We start from the raw sequence: 20,775 nt of genomic DNA on the forward strand, positions 1-20,775 counted from the left end.
CCGTGGTTCTCTGAACAGCATGTTCTTATTCTGTCTGTGGTTCTCTGAACAGCCTGATATTATTCTGTCCGTGGTTCTCTGAACAGCCTGTTCTTATTCTGTCCGTGGTTCTCTGAACAGCCTGTTATTATTCTGTCCGTGGTTCTCTGAACAGCCTGTTCTTATTCTGTCCGTGGTTCTCTGAACAGCATGTTCTTATTCTGTCTGTGGTTCTCTGAACAGCATGTTCTTATTCTGTCTGTGGTTCTCTGAACAGCCTGTTCTGTCCGTGGTTCTCTGAACAGCCTGTTATTATTCTGTCCGTGGTTCTCTGAACAGCATGTTCTTATTCTGTCCGTGGTTCTCTGAACAGCCTGTTATTATTCTGTCCGTGGTTCTCTGAACACCATGTTATTATTCTGTACGTGGTTCTCTGAACACCATGTTCTTATTCTGTCCGTGGTTCTCTGAACAGCATGTTCTTATTCTGTCCGTGGTTCTCTGAACAGCATGTTCTTATTCTGTCCGTGGTTCTCTGAACAGCATGTTCTTATTCTGTCCGTGGTTCTCTGAACAGCATGTTCTTATTCTTCCACAGTGCTACTTCCGGTTTGGAGCGAGCAGTCGCACTACGCTTCACTCCACAGGTAATATTACACTTCACTACATTACAACGGTTTGATTTGTTTGATCCGAGCAATTCTTTTCTTTTCTTAGCTAGCTACATAGCCGTCTTTGTATCAAAGATAATCGTGTAGCTTAGAGTAATTATCGAAGTTAGCTATCTTCGTCCTCCTAACGTAGTCATCACTGCTAGCTAGCTAGCTAGTCAACACTGCTAGCTAGCCAACCAGCCAACTTCCACCGACTAGCTGCACTATCTATTACATTACAACGGAACGACTTGACTAGTGTAGTGTTAGTAGTGTTAGTGAGCCAGCTACTTAGTTGTCTTTGCGTCTAAGATAATTGTGTAGTTTAGAGTAATTATTAGTAAGTAGCCAGCCGCGACGCCAGACGTAGTCAACACACCTAGTCATCACTAATCCACTGCTAGCTAGCTAGCCAACAGCTAGCCAACCGTTACCGACTAGCAGCGCTGTAGATACCAATACTTTACAACGGAACGATTTGACTAGTGCAGTGTTGGCTAGCTAGCTACATAGTTGTCTTTGTCATAGCCTGATAATTGTGTAGTTTAGTAATTACCGAGGTTAGCTAGCCAGCTATTGCCGTCCCCCGCGACGCCATTTTTCCTAACCCAGCCAACTAGTAACACTGTAGAAACTAAAATACATTACAAAGGAACGTCTTGATTAGTGTTATGTTAGCTAGCTACAAAGTTGCTTTTGTATCATGACAAGGTGTAGTACTGAAACTATCGAGGTCACCTAGCCAGCTACACCTAGCCAGCTACACGGTCAAACAAAGTCAACAACGCAGCCACTGCTAGCTAGCCTACTCCACCAGCCAGCAGTACTGTATCATTTTCGTCATTTTAGTCAATAGATTTTCTGCAACGTAAGCTTAACTTTCTGAACATTCGAGACGTGTAGTCCACTTGTCATTCCAATCTCCTTTGCATTAGCGTAGCCTCTTCTGTAGCTTGTCAACTATGTGTCTGTCGATCCCGGTTCTCTCCACTCTGCACAGGCCATACAAACGCTTCACACCGCGTGGCCGCTGCCACTCTAACCTGGTGGTCCCAGCGCGCACGACCCACGTGGAGTTCCAGGTCTCCGGCAGCCTCTGGAACTGCCGGTCTGCGGCCAACAAGGCTGAGTTCATCTCAGCCTATGCTACCCTCCAGTCCCTAGACTTCCTGGCGCTGACGGAAACATGGATCACCACAGATAACACTGCTACTCCTACTGCTCTCTCCTCGTCTGGCCACGTGTTCTCGCATACCCCTAGAGCATCGAGCCAGCGGGGTGGTGGCACTGGAATCCTCATCTCTCCCAAGTGGACATTCTCTCTTTCTCCCCTGACCCATCTGTCTATCTCCTCATTTGAATTCCATGCTGTCACAGTTACCAGCCCTTTCAAGCTTAACATCCTCATCATTTATCGCCCTCCAGGTTCCCTTGGAGAGTTCATCAATGAGCTTGACGCCTTGATAAGTTCCTTCCCTGAGGATGGCTCACCTCTCACAGTTCTGGGTGACTTTAACCTCCCCACGTCTACCTTCGACTCATTCCTCTCTGCCTCCTTCTTTCCACTCCTCTCCTCTTTTGACCTCACCCTCTCACCTTCCCCCCCTACTCACAAGGCAGGCAATACGCTTGACCTCATCTTCACTAGATGCTGTTCTTCCACTAATCTCATTGCAACTCCTCTCCAAGTCTCCGACCACTACCTTGTATCCTTTTCCCTCTCGCTCTCATCAAAAACTTCTCACTCTGCCCCTACTCGGATGGTATTGCGCCGTCCCAACCTTCGCTCTCTCTCTCCTGCTACTCTCTCCTCTTCCATCCTATCATCTCTTCCCTCTGCTCAAACCTTCTCCAACCTATCTCCTGATTTTGCCTCCTCAACCCTCCTCTCCTCCCTCTCTGCATCCTTTGATTTTCTCTGTCCCCTATCCTCCAGGCCGGCTCGGTCCTCCCCTCCTGCTCCGTGGCTCGACGACTCACTGCGAGCTCACAGAACAGGGCTCCGGGCAGCCGAACGGAAATGGAGGAAAACTCGCCTCCCTGCGGACCTCGCATCCTTTCACTCCCTCCTCTCTACATTTTCCTCTTCTGTCTCTGCTGCTAAAGCCACTTTCTACCACTCTAAATTCCAAGCATCTGCCTCTAACCCTAGGAAGCTCTTTGCTACCTTCTCCTCCCTCCTGAATCCTCCTCCCCCTCCCCCCCCCCCCCTCCTCCCTCACTGCGGATGACTTCGTCAACCATTTTGAAAAGAAGGTTGACGACATCCGATCCTCGTTTGCTAAGTCAAGCGACACCGCTGGTCCTGCTCACACTGCCCTACCCTGTGCTTTGACCTCTTTCTCCCCTCTCTCTCCAGATGAAATCTCGCGTCTTGTGACGGCCGGCCGCCCAACAACCTGCCCACTTGACCCTATCCCCTCCTCTCTTCTCCAGACCATTTCCGGAGACCTTCTCCCCTACCTCACCTCGCTCATCAACTCATCCTTGACCGCTGGCTACGTCCCTTCCGTCTTCAAGAGAGCGAGAGTTGCACCCCTTCTGAAAAAACCTACACTCGATCCCTCCGATGTCAACAACTACAGACCAGTATCCCTTCTTTCTTTTCTCTCCAAAACTCTTGAACGTGCCGTCCTTGGCCAGCTCTCCTGCTATCTCTCTCAGAACGACCTTCTTGATCCTAATCAGTCAGGTTTCAAGACTGGGCATTCAACTGAGACTGCTCTTCTCTGTGTCACGGAGGCTCTCCGCACTGCTAAAGCTAACTCTCTCTCCTCTGCTCTCATCCTTCTAGACCTATCTGCTGCCTTTGATACTGTGAACCATCAGATCCTCCTCTCCACCCTCTCCGAGCTGGGCATCTCCGGCGCGGCCCACGCTTGGATTGCGTCCTACCTGACAGGTCGCTCCTACCAGGTGGCGTGGCGAGAAGCTGTCTCCGCACCACGTGCTCTCACCACTGGTGTCCCCCAGGGCTCTGTTCTAGGCCCTCTCCTATTCTCGCTATACACCAAGTCACTTGGCTCTGTCATATCCTCACACGGTCTCTCCTATCATTGCTATGCAGACGACACACAATTAATCTTCTCCTTTCCCCCTTCTGACAACCAGGTGGCGAATCGCATCTCTGCATGTCTGGCAGACATATCAGTGTGGATGACGGATCACCACCTCAAGCTGAACCTCGGCAAGACGGAGCTGCTCTTCCTCCCGGGGAAGGACTGCCCGTTCCATGATCTCGCCATCACGGTTGACAACTCCCTTGTGTCCTCCTCCCAGAGTGCTAAGAACCTTGGCGTGATCCTGGACAACACCCTGTCGTTCTCCACTAACATCAAGGCGGTGACCCGATCCTGTAGGTTCATGCTCTACAACATTCGCAGAGTACGACCCTGCCTCACACAGGAAGCGGCGCAGGTCCTAATCCAGGCACTTGTCATCTCCCGTCTGGATTACTGCAACTCGCTGTTGGCTGGGCTCCCTGCCTGTGCCATCAAACCCCTACAACTCATCCAGAACGCCGCAGCCCGTCTGGTGTTCAACCTTCCCAAGTTCTCTCACGTCACCCCGCTCCTCCGCTCTCTCCACTGGCTTCCAGTTGAAGCTCGCATCCGCTACAAGACCATGGTGCTTGCCTACGGAGCTGTGAGGGGAACGGCACCTCCGTACCTTCAGGCTCTGATCAGGCCCTACACCCAAACAAGGGCACTGCGTTCATCCACCTCTGGCCTGCTCGCCTCCCTACCTCTGAGGAAGCACAGTTCCCGCTCAGCCCAGTCAAAACTGTTCGCCGCTCTGGCACCCCAATGGTGGAACAATCTCCCTCACGATGCCAGGACAGCGGAGTCAATCACCACCTTCCGGAGACACCTGAAACCCCACCTCTTTAAGGAATACCTGGGATAGGATAAAGTAATCCTTCTAACCCCCCCCTTTAAAGGATTTAGATGCACTATTGTAAAGTGTTTGTTCAACTGGATATTATAGGTGAATGCACCAATTTGTAAGTCGCTCTGGATAAGAGCGTCTGCTAAATGACTTAAATGTAAATGTAATGTAAATGTTCTCTGAACAGCATGTTCTTATTCTGTCAGTGGTTCTCTGAACAGCATGTTCTTATTCTGTCTGTGGTTCTCTGAACAGCCTGATATTATTCTGTCCGTGGTTCTCTTAACAGCCTGTTCTTATTCTGTCCGTGCTTCTCTGAACAGCATGTTCTTATTCTGTCCGTGGTTCTCTGAACAGCATGTTCTGACTCTGTCCGTGGTTCTCTGAACAGCCTGTTATTATTCTGTCTGTGGTTCTCTGAACAGCCTGTTCTTATTCTGTCTGTGGTTCTCTGAACAGCCTGTTCTTATTCTGTCCGTGGTTCTCTGAACAGCCTGTTCATATTCTGTCTGTGGTTCTCTGAACAGCCTGTTATTATTCTGTACGTGGTTCTCTGAACACCATGTTCTTATTCTGTCCGTGGTTCTCTGAACAGCATGTTCTTATTCTGTCCGTGGTTCTCTGAACAGCATGTTCTTATTCTGTCCGTGGTTCTCTGAACAGCATGTTCTTATTCTGTCCGTGGTTCTCTGAACAGCATGTTCTTATTCTGTCCGTGGTTCTCTGAACAGCATGTTCTTATTCTGTCTGTGGTTCTCTGAACAGCCTGATATTATTCTGTCCGTGGTTCTCTGAACAGCCTGTTCTTATTTTGTCCGTGGTTCTGTGAACAGCCTGTTATTATTCTGTCCGTGGTTCTCTGAACAGCCTGTTCTTATTCTGTCTGTGGTTCTCTGAACAGCATGTTCTTATTCTGTCCGTGGTTCTCTGAACAGCATGTTCTTATTCTGTCTGTGGTTCTCTGAACAGCCTATTCTTATTCTGTCCGTGGTTCTCTGAACAGCCTGTTGTTATTCTGTCTGTGGTTCTCTGAACAGCCTGTTCTTATTCTGTCTGTGGTTCTCTGAACAGCATGTTCTTATTCTGTCCGTGGTTCTCTGAACAGCCTGTTCTTATTCTGTCCGTGGTTCTCTGAACAGCCTATTCTTATTCTGTCTGTGGTTCTCTGAACAGCCTGTTCTTATTCTGTCTGTGGTTCTCTGAACAGCATGTTCTTATTCTGTCTGTGGTTCTCTGAACAGCCTGTTCTTATTCTGTCCGTGGTTCTCTGAACAGCCTGTTCTTATTCTGTCTGTGGTTCTCTGAACAGCCTGTTCTTATTCTGTCTGTGGTTCTCTGAACAGCATGTTCTTATTCTGTCCGTGGTTCTCTGAACAGCCTGTTCTTATTCTGTCCGTGGTTCTCTGAACAGCCTGTTCTTATTTTGTCTGTGGTTCTCTGAACAGCCTGTTCTTATTCTGTCTGTGGTTCTCTGAACAGCATGTTCTTATTCTGTCCGTGGTTCTCTGAACAGCATGTTCTTATTCTGTCCGTGGTTCTCTGAACAGCCTGTTCTTATTCTGTCCGTGGTTTTCTGAACAGCCTGTTATTATTCTGTCTGTGGTTCTCTGAACAGCATGTTCTTATTCTGTCTGTGGTTCTCAGAACAGCCTGTTCTTATTCTGTCCGTGGTTCTCTGAACAGCATGTTCTTATTCTGTCTGTGGTTCTCTGAACAGCATGATCTTATTCTGTCCGTGGTTCTCTGAACAGCATGTTTTTATTCTGTCTGTGGTTCTCTGAACAGCATGTTATTATTCTGTCTGTGGTTCTCTGAACAGCCTGTTCTTATTCTGTCCGTGGTTCTCTGAACAGCCTGTTCTTATTCTGTCCGTGGTTCTCTGAACAGCCTGTTCTTATTCTGTCTGTGGTTCTCTGAACAGCCTGTTCTTATTCTGTCTGTAGTTCTCTGAACAGCCTGTTCTTATTCTGTCTGTGGTTCTCTGAACAGCATGTTCTTATTCTGTCCGTGGTTCTCTGAACAGCCTGTTTTTATTCTGTCCGTGGTTCTCTGAACAGCCTGTTCTTATTCTGTCTGTGGTTCTCTGAACAGCCTGTTCTTATTCTGTCTGTGGTTCTCTGAACAGCATGTTATTATTCTGTCCGTGGTTCTCTGAACAGCCTGTTCTTATTCTGTCTGTGGTTCTCTGAACAGCCTGTTATTATTCTGTCTGTGGTTCTCTGAACAGCATGTTCTTATTCTGTCCGTGGTTCTCTGAACAGCATGTTCTTATTCTGTCTGTGGTTCTCTGAACAGCATGTTCTTATTCTGTCCGTGGTTCTCTGAACAGCCTGTTCTTATTCTGTCTGTGGTTCTCTGAACAGCATGTTCTTATTCTGTCCGTGGTTCTCTGAACAGCCTGTTATTATTCTGTCTGTGGCATCTGGAGTAAAATTATTGATTAACGATCTGCAGCTATTCGAGAGGAGGAGAAAAAGACAGTCAGGAGGAGGGGGATGAAAAAGGTAGAAACTGTCTCCCTGCTCTCCTGTCCTCTCCAGTCACCTCCTTCACACCCCACAAAAAAGACAAAGTAAATCATTCAGGTGAAACAATGGTATTTATTACCCTTGAGGAGGTTGTCTTTGGTTAAGAACCCACAGGAATTCTGAATCTAGGCTGATACGTATTCTACAGAGCAAGGACCCCACCTGGGTATGTTGTTTTAACCACCCCTGATGGAAAGAGCTGATTCTACAAGGCTTACAAACTGTGATAAACAAACACCTACAGTATGTCAAACTTGAGGTGGGAAAAATTTGATAAAACTATGGGAAATACAATCTTAACCCACAATGATAAAGGCAAACACAAATAAAAATCCTTATATAAGAGTGAAAACACGGTACGCTGCAAGCAGTGAGAGCCAAAAGAAAAATCTATGAGACTAACAATAGCAGCTTTTGCTTGGAGCAGGAAGAGTGAGGAGGCCACTTTTTAATGCTTACTGAGCAAAGTACCTACCGGCTTTTTGAGTGAGCTGAGAACAAAACAAAACAAGTCTATGTCGGCCCTAACAACGAGCTCGGCATACTTTACACCCAGGGCAGCAGAAGAAGGAAGCATCTGAAGAATGGATGCTGTTGAGTCATACTCAGTTTATGATAGCAGGGCAGAGATGCTTATTCTGCAAATAAGGAGGGATTTAGTTTATAGGGTACTCTCTGGGAACAGGAGGGAGATAATGATGTCTTCCCTGTGGCTCAGTTGGTAGAGCATGGTGTTTGCAACGCCAGCATGGTGTGTGCAACGCAAGGGTTGTGGGTTCAATTCCCATGGGGGGCCAGTACAAAAAAAATGCATGAAATGAAATGTATGCATTCACTACTGTAAGTTGCTCTGGATAAGAGCATCTGCTAATTGACTAAAATGTAAAATGTCTATGTATGAGAGAGAGAGAGAGAGAGAATTATCTGATGCTCGGGGAGACCCTGAGAATGTAGGCCTACATGGTAGTGAGTTCACACTGTATCGCCAAGCTGCAAAGTAAAAATTGTCTCTCTCTCACATATATTGGAATGATGACATCCACAGACTTGTAACAGAGCTCAGAGAAGGCTACCTCTAGAGCCATGTGTTATTGTTTTTTGGATGAATCTTATTTCCGTGGCTTCAGTGGGAAGTTGTTAAATATTGCCATGGAAATGCAACCAATTCTTGTGACCGTTCCACTACCCTAAAACACCTAATTTTGCCCCTGTACTTCTTTAAATTCTTTTAGCGGATCGCATCCAACTAAGAGGTGCATAGACCGCCATCTACAATACTGGAGTGTGAGGCTACTATTCAAACAGGGGGGCGGAAAAAGAAGGTGAAAATGGAAGAAAAATGTAAAAGGGGTGAAAATTTGTCATACTAATGCCCACGCTACAGACGGCTATATAGTTCCGCTAATACAGGATTAGTAAAGGCCCAGCGCCCTACGTTGGTGAGAGAATTTTTACAAATATTTTTCAGTGGGTGCTGCAGCACCCTCAGCACCCATACTTCCTGCGCCTATGACAGGGCTTCCCTTGAAAAGGGGACAATCTGAGCTTTGCAACGATTCCAGAATTAATACTGTATTCCTAATATTTAGGAAATAGCATTAATATTTCCAATCAGAAAAAACTACTGGACTCGCATTTGATCAAAGCAAAAATAGCCTACATGAAGTTAGAGAGAGTAAACATTATTGTTTCAAGGTGAGGTTAGTTATAATTTAAATGTCTTGCTGGCTGCGCATCCGTTTAAAAGACTGAAGAGTGACTGAAGAGTGACTGCCCAGGAGGTGTGTGGGAGAGCCAGGCAGATCAGCTCAATCAGACTGCACAACTGAAAGACATTAATTCTTCCAATTAGAGGATAGTATTACATATTCTGCAAAGCATGCTTGCTTATGATTGGACAAAACAGATTAAAAGGAGCTTCGTGTCAAATTAAATGTCCATTAGTCTCACTTGGAATTCTCGTCTCGTCACATTTTCTTCAACTAAAATTAAAACTAATTTGTTACAGTAATTGTTTTTTTCATGGCGTCTCATTATCATCATTTGTTTTGGTCTGGAAAAATAGATTTTTTATATTTTTCGTCTTAGTTATTGTTTATGAAATGAACACTTTTCTGGGTTAGAAATCAATAGTGCTTATAGCTCCAACTATAAGCCTGGGATGAATACAATTTTCCTGTAAGACTCTGGCAGGCTTCGGACTTGGTACCATGCTCATCACAGTCATGTGGGGCTCCTTTTGCCTGCAGCTGTTTTCTCCACTCCCCTCCAGACCCCCAACAACGAAATAATGCAGAGGTCTCTCTCTCTTTCTCTCTCCTTCACTCCGTCTTGCTTTTTTGATCTCCCTTTCTCAACCTCCCCCCTCTCTCGCTCTCAATTCAATTCAATTTCATTTCAAAGGGCTTTCTCTATTGTCTCTCTCTCTCTCACTCAGTCTGCATTTCATTATCTGTACTGTGATTAAAGATCTCTGTATGGGGTGAACATGCAGACCTACATTGACAATCATCATTAACATATTGCATTATTTACTCAACCTCCATTTCCCAGGACATCCTGGTTTTGCATCATAATGATTTGATTAAAGGGGAATATGACCCCTGGGGCAACCTATAGGCTACATTAGAACATGAAGGATTACAACATGGCCTTTAAGAGTATTTTTGCGGTTTCAACATTGTTTAAGCTACAATGGACTGACAGACAGGCTGACTTACTTGTGTCTGAATGTGTCAGTGGTGTAGGCAGACATCCGTTGATGACAGGGCCAGCAAAAATGAAGGTGGGACAAAATGTGCACTCAAATCATTATTCAATTATCATAGCCTACCCTATACCCTACTGTAATCAATCACACACACAACAAACCATCTAACATGTGATTTCGCATTACAGACCAAATAGTCTTGTAGGCCTACGTAAATCCATGACTCTTGCATTCAACATGCGACTCTCATAGACCTACACATAATAAACTATAGGTCTATAATTAATAGACTATGATACTAAAACATAATGCCCTGATAAAAGGCAATACTGTGCAGCTGTATTCATCGACCTCGTTGCAGCTCTGTGAGATCCTTATCGGAGGTATCATAGTACTTTGCCTGTCTCTACTGTCTTTCGTTGAACTTCTCCTGCTGACAGTTTGTCATCACCGGTCTCAGCAGATTTTCACTCATTAGCAGTAGTGTCTTTGTACATCTTCCCATGAGCACCATCGCAGTGCTGCTGTATGTTCCTTGTGAAGGGTATTTCTGTAATCCAGCATGGCCAGGTATGGGTCAGGACCTGCTCTCTGCTTTTGCCATTAGTCTTTTGGCTGTTTTCACTGCCGATTCTACTTTCCCATTACTTTGCGGGTATCCTGGAGACAATGTTTTGCGTTTAAAGCCTTGCTGAAACTTCGGAACTCGTCTGAAGAGTACTGGGGACCATTGTCTGAGTACAGGATGTCAGGTATCCCATAGCGTGCAAAGTGTGTCTTCAGTTTTCGAATGAATGTTTTCGACTGTGTGTTCTCCAAATGGTGTGTTCTCCACTTCCCAGAAGTTTGAAATGTAATCAACTGTGACTATGTAGTCTCTGTCGTTGAACTGAAACAGGTCAATCCCTATTTTTTTCCCTGAGACGCTTTGGTGCTTCGTGTGGCCTCAGCGTCTCAATCTGCTGTATTCACACCACATGCAGTGCAGGTGCTACATTGTTCCATGTATGTTCTCAGCTGTGCATTCATGCCTGGCCAGTAGACACACTCGCAAACTCTTCTCAGACATCTGTCGATTCCTATGTGTGAGGAATGGATTCTTTGCATTATCTCTGACCCGAGGACAGCAGGCACAATGATTCGCTCACCTCTGAAGATAACTCCATTTTGCACACTCAGCTCATCTCTATTGTGAAAATACATGGCTACTTCCAAGGGTACATGTTCTTTCACTTCAGGCCACCACTGCAGGATCACATTTTTCAGTGTCTGGAGCTCCCGGGCTATCTCAGTGGCTCTCTGGATGGCCTTTAGTCTCTCGCTTGACACAGGCGGGTAGTGTATCATGTATCATTCCACTTGGACCTCCATAGGGCCTCTGTTTTCTTGTTCTGTGAGGTACACCCTGCTCAGGGTGTCGGCCAGCATCACACGTTTTCCAGGAACGTGTCGGAGACTGACCTCGTAGTTTTGGAGTAGGGATGAAACGGTTACCGGTTTCACGATAAACCGCGGTAAAATTCCCGACAGTTAGTATTACCGTTTCAAATGTTTATTATCATTAAAACCGTGTTTGATTACCACGGATTGAAAAACTCACGGTAAATACTGTCCAGCATCAACCAAAGTTAGCAACAGTCTAGCGCAGGCGCAGCATGCAATGTGGGTTTTGTTTTGTGTGAAAACATGGGGGAAGGCAGCGACAGCGCTCGGGCGATTTTTTAGCCTTCTAAGAGGACCAAAGGGGGCAACACTTCAAATCTCTTGAGTCATCTTCGTGACCACCACCCACAACTTTATAGCAAATGCAAGGTAAGTTAACTTTTAGCTCAATGCATGATGTGGGGACTTCGGAATGGGGAAAATGGCATGGTTTGTCTGTCTCACTTGCTAAAAGCTTGTCAATAATGTAAACTGAAGCTTTCAGTGTTACTTTCTCTTGTAGGACTACACGTTGTCCTGCTGCTGTATGCATTGTGTCTGCAGACTCTATTCGCCCATTGCACACGATAACACGCTATCTAGTTTAGTCACCCAACCAACATATTTTGTTCATTTAAAATCCAGCAGTCGTCGACTTGGTTGTAAAAGTGTTCCAACAGGAGAAACACTATAGAGTCCTATACAAGACTCCTGTATTTATATACATTGTTGGGCTCATTGCAATTACTATCAGTGTTCTTAAGACTAATTTGTATTTATGTAAATTGTGCATGGGGTCATTGCATATACTCAAATGCAACACAGAAGATATACCGTGTGTGTGTGTGTGTGTGTGTGTGTGTGTGTGTGAATAATAATAATTATAATGTAACACCAATAATAATAATACATTTGCTGTTCCCTTGTTTACAGAGTGGGCGTGCAGCAGGCAAACCCAGTGATGCTACTGGTCCCTCATCTACAGTTGTGACACAGACACTCGAGCAAGCATTTAAAAGGCAGGCTGCTTATGCACCCACATCAAAAAATGCTCAAGACCTCACTGCAGGCCTTTCATAATACATTGCAAAGGACATGATGCCATTTCAAATTGTTGAGAGGCCAGACTTTCTGAGGCTGATGAAAGTTGCCGTGCCTCACTACAAAGTGCCATCACCAACATTATTTTACAAGACTGAAATCCCAAACCTGTACAAGCAGGTTAAAGCTGATGTAGGAAAAAGTTTGGCTCAAGGCACATGGTTTGCTGCAACTACTGACTTCTGGACCAGTAAAAGCGGGGGTGGTCAACCCTACATCAGCTTCACTATCCATTACCTCACCCCAGACTGGCAACTGGAATCAAACTGCCTGGAAACAGTTCTTCCCAGAAGATCACTCGGCGCACAACATCAGAGTTTTTTGAGAATATGCTGGAAGAGTGGGGGATCAACAAGAAAGACCTGGTCTGCATAACCACAGACAACGCAACAAACATGATCAAGGCTTTTGAAGAGTTCCCAGATCTGTGGCTTGGGTGCTTTGGCCATAATTTGAACTTGGCCATCTCAAAGGCTCTGAAAATTCAGAGTTGACACAGCAGTCAAGGCCTGCTGTCATCTGGTCCAAGGCTTCTCACGGAGCTGGAAGAGAAAGAGAGCACTGAGAGAAAAGAAAGCTGCCCTCAACATGCCATAGAAGGCTCTGATCCATGATGTGGTGACCCGATGGGGATCTTCACACAAGATGCTTGAGCGTATCCTCAGCCAACAGCAGCAAGTCTGTGCGACACTGGCTGGAGAAAGAGGAACATGGCATCTGATGCCCAAGGGTGCCGACATAAGTGTCATGGAGCAACTGTGCCAGCTCCTTGAACCTCTGAGCAAGTTTACAGATGCACTTGCCTCAGAGACACGAGGACAGACATCAAGCCTGTCCTGGTGGAAAAGAATACGGTGCCATCCCTGACCAAGGAGATAAAAGGGTAATGAGAGAAGACGTAAACAACAGATACACAGAGAAGGCAAAGAGAGTCATGCACATGGCTTGTTTCATTGACCCCCGCTTCAAAAGGAGCTTTTTAGATGAGCTTGAGGCTGCAAAAGTTGACACTGACAGCTGTGTCCAGGAAGCCTTGAAGCTGGCAGCTGCACAAGTCAGGGATGAACCACAAAGCACCAGCAGCACCTCCACCACCCCCACAGCGGCATCGGAGGGGAAAGGCCTGGCTGGGTTGCTGAGAAAGATTACCTCAACAAGGCAGCAGAGAGGTGAAGAGGGTCAGATTCCGACCACCCCAGAACACAGAGTGAAAGAAGAGATCAAGGTCTACCTGTCTCTGCCACCCATTACAGCAGAAGAGGATCCACTGGTGTGGTGGAGGGGCCCCACCCATTCCAGCAGAAGAAGATCCACTGGTGTGGTGAAGGGGCCCCACCCATTCCAGCAGAAGAGGATCCACTGGTGTGGTGGAGGGGCCCCACCCATTCCAGCAGAACAGGATCCACTGGTGTGGTGGAGGGGCCCCTCGCAGATCACTACTTAAACCGGACAAAGTAAGTAAATATGCTGACATTTTCACATTTCAATCTCAAGTCAACAAAGATGCATACATACAGGATGTTAGGCCTGCAGCACCTTATTTCTTTATGAAGGAGAGAACGGACATACAATCAGTGCTGTTCATTTGATTTGTTTACCTATTTTGTGTTGTTATTTTAATGTCAACACCTGCACATTGGATTTGTTTACATATGGTTGTATTGTTCTTAATTGCATATTGCTTTACTTGTGTTGCTTTTATATGCACATTTGATTTGCTTACTTGAGGTTGTGTTCATTTAAACCTGCACTAGGGAAACCTTTACCTCTCATGGCCACATGGTGCCATCTTTAATGTTAATGTTATTATTTTAATGTTTATGCACACAAAAAGTGCAGAGTGCTGCTAATTTTATTTGTTGTTTTTCAATATAAAACTTGGTGAAATGATTTCAGTGTGTTTATCAGTACTTTTTGAACATGTCCAGCACATTTTAACAATACCGCGATAATACTGAAACTGTGAAAATTTGTCACCCTGCATCAAGGCTGCTCCTAACCCACATTTTGACAGGGGTCTGTGTAATAGTATGCCTGATTTTCTTGAAAGCCAGATTATGTCTCTCTGACCACTTCCATAGTGAGTCCTTTTGTGTTAGCTGTCGTAGTGGCTCGCAGAGCTCCGTGGCGTAGGCTGCAGAACTTGGCTAGGTAGTTTACCATGCCCAGGAAGCGCTGCACCCCCTGCACATCTGTAGGCCTATGCATCTGTCTGATGGCTGTCACTTTTCCTGGGTCCACTTTCAACCCCTCTGATGTTAGCAGGTGGCCAATGTAGGGCACTTCCTTCAGCCTGAGCTGCAGCTTCTCCGGGTTCAGCTTGATATAGAGCTTCCTTCATCTGTCCAGGAGCATTAAGGTTCTTGTCATGGTCCAGAGTTCCCGCTTCATTGTTGTCTCCTTTTCCCACTATCAGGATGCCATATGCAATGATTTTGACTCCTGGAAGACCTTCCATTGCCTGCTTCAACTTCCTCTGAAAGATCTCTGGGTTTGACTGATTCCCATCGGTATGTGCAGCCACCTTTAGCATCCCATCGGAGCAGAGAACGTGGCTCGATAATTCGTCCAGTTCCACATGCTAAAATCCATTTTTACATCACAAACAGAGAACACACGTGCTCTGTTCAGGTCTGGCAGCACGTCCTCAATAGTGGGAAGTGGGTAATGGCTCCTCTTGAGCGCCTTGAGAGGTTTTGGATCAATACACACTCTTAGTTTTCCAGATGGTTTCTGCACTACGATCAGGCTGCTAATCCAATCTGTGCTTTTTTCAACTGCTTTTATCATCCTTCTTTTCTCCACAAGCTCCTCTTTGAGTGGTTTATATAGTGCTACTGGCACTCTTCTCTTTGGCAGCTGGACAGGCTCCACTTGCTCATCCACTTCCAGCTTTAGTTTGCCGGGTAAGCATCAGTCTCCCTGGAATACATCAGCGTACTTTATTTACTCTTTAGTCCAGGATCCTGTTGTTTTCTCGATGGCCAGGATATTGTGATGCTGCACAGTAATCAACTTCATTGCCTGGATGGCCTTACTGCCTAGAATGGGCCTGTGCACTTTGTTGTTGACAACGATGAACTCAACTCTGTAGGTTCTTATTGCGTGGATTGATCACTTTAAGTGTGCACTTCCCCAGTGGCGTCAGAGTACTCATGTTATACATCACCAATACCTGACTGCAGGGCTCTAGGTGGCTGTCTTTTGGGAGGTTTGCAGGGATAACATTACAACTAGCACCACAATTTAGCTGAAATGTGACTGACGTTTTGTTGACCAGCATGGTTGCAAAGAGAGCTGCATTGGGGTCTGTAGTTTTCTCCTTTATTATTTTGATGCTCTCTGACTTTGGCCCTAGTGTGATGCAGAGATCATCCTCACCGCTCTGAGTAAGCTGACACATTTTCCATTGCTGGTCCCTGCACTTTTACAAACTGTCGAGCAGTGATTGTTTTTTTCCACAGGATTTACATTTTTGTCCATATGCAAGGCATGTTTTATTTTTTCTCTCATGTGTCTGTCCACAGTATCTGCATGGTATAATGCTCTGTCCCTCTGGGTCTCGTCTCCCTCTGTCTGTGTTACTGCATGCAATGCTACAGGGCCCTGCACATTTATGACTTTAGCTCTCTGTCTGGACAGTTCTGCAGCTCTTCCAATCTGTATGCATTTCTCCAAATTTCTCTGAGTAAGCTCTCTCTTAAGTGTGACACAATCCTGTCCCTAATAAGAGTCTGCGATTACTCCAAAGTTGCAGGTGGCCACTACGTTCATCTTGGCCCTGACTGGGCATTAAAAAAAAAATCTCTCAATTGTTACATTTTTCTTGGGATCACAAAATGCATCCATTGCTGCAATTACTTCCTCAACAAAGAGATTGTCTTTTGTACAGCCCACAGTGTCTCACACATCGCTGCCTTTTTCTCCAATGAGATAATACACTAGCTTCACTTTGTAGGCATCAGGTTTTTCTCCCATTGTAAGAGCCGTGTACAAATTGAATTGCTCTTTCCATCTTTTCCAGGTAAGTGCTAAATTCCAATCATCAAAGTCTATTTTTCCCAGAGATTTCAGTGCATTTCCATGGAGATTTAGTTGTAAAATGGAATGTTAGCTACTCACAAATCTGCTTGTGTCCAATAGCCAGTTAGCTTTAAGCAGTCACTCATGATAGCCAGCTAGCGTTGATGTTCGGCAAGATAACTAGCTTGTAAACGTGGCACTTTTCCAAACTGCTGCCTGGAATGTATTCTTCCTTTACATAAATGAGATCCAGGTTCGTTTTGAGTGCCGCTGCCACCATGTTTTAATATGCTTTGTGTTGTAGTCATGACAGAAAGATATATATTTAAGTAAACTTTGCTATGCATGTTGTTAACCAGCACATCAAGTACATGAAGACTGTAAGTAACAATTGGTTTCCGTTTCCTGTGTAATATCAATATGAGTAACATCAATATTGCTACACGTCACAATAAACGGTTATTCATTTTTACCATACAAATGACATTAATTTCTAAAAAAATATTTATCACCACCACTCGTCCTCCCAGGCTGCCGGGCAAGATGGGGCTAAGACACTATTGTTCAAAACATCTACTTCTTGCAGTAAAATCTCGTACACCCAAGTGCTTCACTGCAGCTGCCACAATAACATGTTTTTTCTGTGATTTTACGTTCCACTTCCGCGGTACGGTTGATAACCATGGCTATGAACGCCAAGAAGCCAATTTAAACAAATTCTGGAAATGGAGAAGGGACAAGTTCACATTTTGCAATGTGATGTCCCCCCCTACCGACAAAAACATGTGTAGCATGAACGATGTGACGACGTCAAAGTCGGGCGAAATTTACAGATGACTCTCGTCCTCTGCCGGACACTTAATGTAACAACAAAATATTTAGACTGACGCAAAATCGACTGCTCGTTGTCTGAGGTTTTTAAATACAATTGTTTTGTAGCATCAGTCTGTTATAATTGCGGGGAAGATATGCATACAGAACACGTTTCATCAAAGTATGTCAGCATAACTCCATCCGGGGATGAATGCGTTTACACAAGCTGCTACTAATAAATGTCAGCAATGCATGCATGATCAAAATTAATCAAAATACACACAATGGGTGCATGAATTACATTTAAAAATGTTGCTTTTTCAGTTAGGAAAATGTTTGGAAACTATGTGAACACATCAAGACTCAAAAAAACCTTTGGACGATGTGTATAAGGTCTTAACATCAAATGAAAGAATGGTGAGTTGTTGCTAGGTCATCAAATTGCCTAGTGATTGTGAAATGTGAATCTGCAACCCTTCACTCTTATGAATTTCCATTCCTCTCAGAACCCTATGTGGAAACAGAAGTCCAGTCATGGAGATGAACCTGTTGTTTGGGTAGGCACTGTCATCAAGTCCCTTGGCTTTCATTATCACACAGATATAGAAATCCAGAATTAGAAAACCAGATGAAGCCACCTTTGCCTTTAGCATTGTGAAATAGACATTTTAGATTGATCAAAAGGCCAAATGGCAATGTGCGTAAACTGTGGTCGCTATATAAGATTCATCATTCTCTGTAGGATTATCACGTTATTCTACTACATCAGAATCAGCAGGAACAAAGCTTTATTTATGACCTGGATACTGTCCTACCTTTCTCCTGTTATTTTCATGTTTACACTAAAGAAGCCTTCCAGACTGATCAGGGTCTTAAACAATCCACTTTAATGAAGCAACAAAAACTGTGTTCGGAGAGGACAGTTTTACAATGTATCCTAATGTAATTTCAAGCAATTAATATGCACTACATGGTCAAAAGTATGTGGACACCCCTTCAAATTAGTGGATTCAGCCATTTAGTTGCTTACAGGTGTATAAAATTTAGCTCACAGCCATGCAATCAACAGACAAACCTTGGCAGTAGAATGGCCTGTTCTGAAGAGCTCAGTGACTTTCAACGTGGCACCATCTTAGGATGCCACCTTTCCAACAAGTCAGTTGGTCAAATTTCTGCTCTGGTCAACTACGTGCTGTTATTGTGAAGTGGAAACGTTTAGGAGCAACAACAGCTCAGCCGTGAAGTGGTAGGCCACACAAGCTCACGGAACGGGACCACCGAGAGCCGAAAAGGCATAAAAATTGTCTGTCCTCGATTGTAACACTCACTACCGAGTTCCAAACTGCCTCTGGAAGCAACGTCAGCACAATAACTGTTCGTCATGACCTTCACAAAATTGTTTTCCATGGCCAGCAGCCCCACACAAGCCAAAGATCACCATGCACAATGCCAAGTGTCGGCTGGAGTGGTGTAAAGCTCGACACCACTCTGCAAATGTGTTTTCTGGAGTGATGACGATTCTGTGCTTCCAACTTTGTGGCAACAGTTTAGGGTGCAAAGTGAGGTCCATACAGAAATGGTTTGTCGAGATTGGTGTGGAAGAACTTGACTGGCCTGCAGAGCCCTGACCTAACTCAGTAACACTTTTAGAATATTGAGGTCGTATGAAAACATTGTCCAACCTAATGTCCAGGGACAGAAAGTCACACTAGAAAAAAGAAAGGCACGAGAGACAGAGACAGATACAGAGAGAGAGGAAATGCATCTAAAGGCAGCAGAGTTGGCCGGGGGGGATGTCGTCGGGATGAATTGGAACGCAGGCTGCGAGCTAGGCCTAATCGCCCAACATGAGTGCCCAACCTCACTAATGGAAGCAAGACCCCGCAGCAATGTTCCAACATCTAGTGGAAAGCAATCCCAGAGAGTGGATGTTATAGCAGCAAAGGGGTGACCAATTCCATAATGTATGTAAACTCAGCAAAAAAAGAAATGTCCCTTTTTCAGGACCCTGTCTTTCAAAGATAATTCGTAAAAATCCAAATAACTTCACAGATCTTCATTGTAAAGGGTTTAAACACTGTTTCCCATGCTTGTTCAATGAACCATAAACAATTAATGAACATGCGCCTGTGGAACGGTCGTTAAGACACTAACAGCTGACAGACGGTAGGCAATTAAGGTCACAGTTCTGAAAACATAGGACACTAAAGAGGCCTTTCTACTGATTCTGAAAAACACCAAAAGAAAGATGCCCAGGGTCCCTGATCATCTGCGTGAACGTGCCTTACAGGCTGACTACACCGCTCGTGTTGCGTGCGTGAGCGTTGCAAAATAAATGTACATATCTATGTTATTCAATTATTGCACCCACACTGCTCGTGCGCGCCAACCAGCGTCTGCGTTGCCAAGGGCTAAAATAGAAATCAGTTCTATTCCTGACGCAGATCGCGCTGCAAGTCCTGCCTCTCCCATCTCCTCATTGGTTTATAGAAGCAGGTACCCACGTTCCATCTCCTAATTGGTTATACCCATGTGGGTGATTGAAAGACGAACTGTGTTGCCGGTCGTCGTGGTAATACTATGAAAGTTTAGATGACAATCACCATATAAGTTAAAAGATGAAAAAGCCTGGAAGGAGGAGAGATGACTAGAAACAATTCGGTTGACCGTTTTATGTGTGGATTAATTGTCAGAGTAGAGGACCTTTTGCATTTCAGGTAAAATAACAATGAAATGTTTATATCCCAGGACAAATTAACTAGCAACAGCAAGCTAGCTCAATAGGACAAATTAGCCAGTAAGTGCAAGCTAAATAGCCATAAATGTTTTATGCTTTTCGACCTGTCCCCAAATTAATGTAATTGGTTCAGAGTTTGTTTTGATATTTTAACCTGCGTGTCGTGATCGCGTTTGGTGTCGGAGGATAAAATAAATGTATGCACGATGGCGCACGCGCGCAGCCGGTTTGGGTTCTGTGTTAGGCATGCTGCAAGGAGGCATGAGGACTGCAGTTGTGGCCAGGGCAATAAATTGCAATGTCTGTACTGTGAGACACCTAAGACAGCGCTACATGGAGACAGGACGGACAGCTGATCCTCCTCGCAGTGGCAGACATGTAACAACACCTGTACAGGATCGGTACATCTGAACATCACACCTGTAGGACAGGTACAAGATGGCAACAACTGCTCGAGTTACACCAGGAACGCACAATCCCTCCGTCAGTGCTCAGACTGTCCGCAATAGGCTGAGAGGGGCTGGACTGAGGGCTTGTAGGTCTGTTGTAAGGCAGGTTCTCACCAGACAACACCGGCAACAACACCGGCAACAACGTCACCTATGGGCACAAACCTACCGTCGCTGAACCAGACACGACTGGCAAAAAGTGCTCTTCACTGAAGATTCGCGGTTTTGTCCGCGAATCTTCAGTGAAGAGCACTTTTTACCAGGGGTGATGGTCGGATTCGCGTTTATCGTCGAAGGAATGAGCGTTACACCGAGGCCTGTACTCTGGAGCGGGATCGATTTGGAGGTGGAGGGTCCGTCATGGTCTGGGGCGGTGTGTCACAGCATCATTGGACTGAGCTTGTCATTGCAGGCAATCTCAACGCTGTGCATTAGAGGGAAGACATCCTCCTCCCTCATGTGGTACCCTTCC

The sequence above is a fragment of the Salmo trutta genome, chromosome 36, assembly GCF_901001165.1.
Source record: "Salmo trutta chromosome 36, fSalTru1.1, whole genome shotgun sequence".
NCBI classification, from domain to species: domain Eukaryota; kingdom Metazoa; phylum Chordata; class Actinopteri; order Salmoniformes; family Salmonidae; genus Salmo; species Salmo trutta.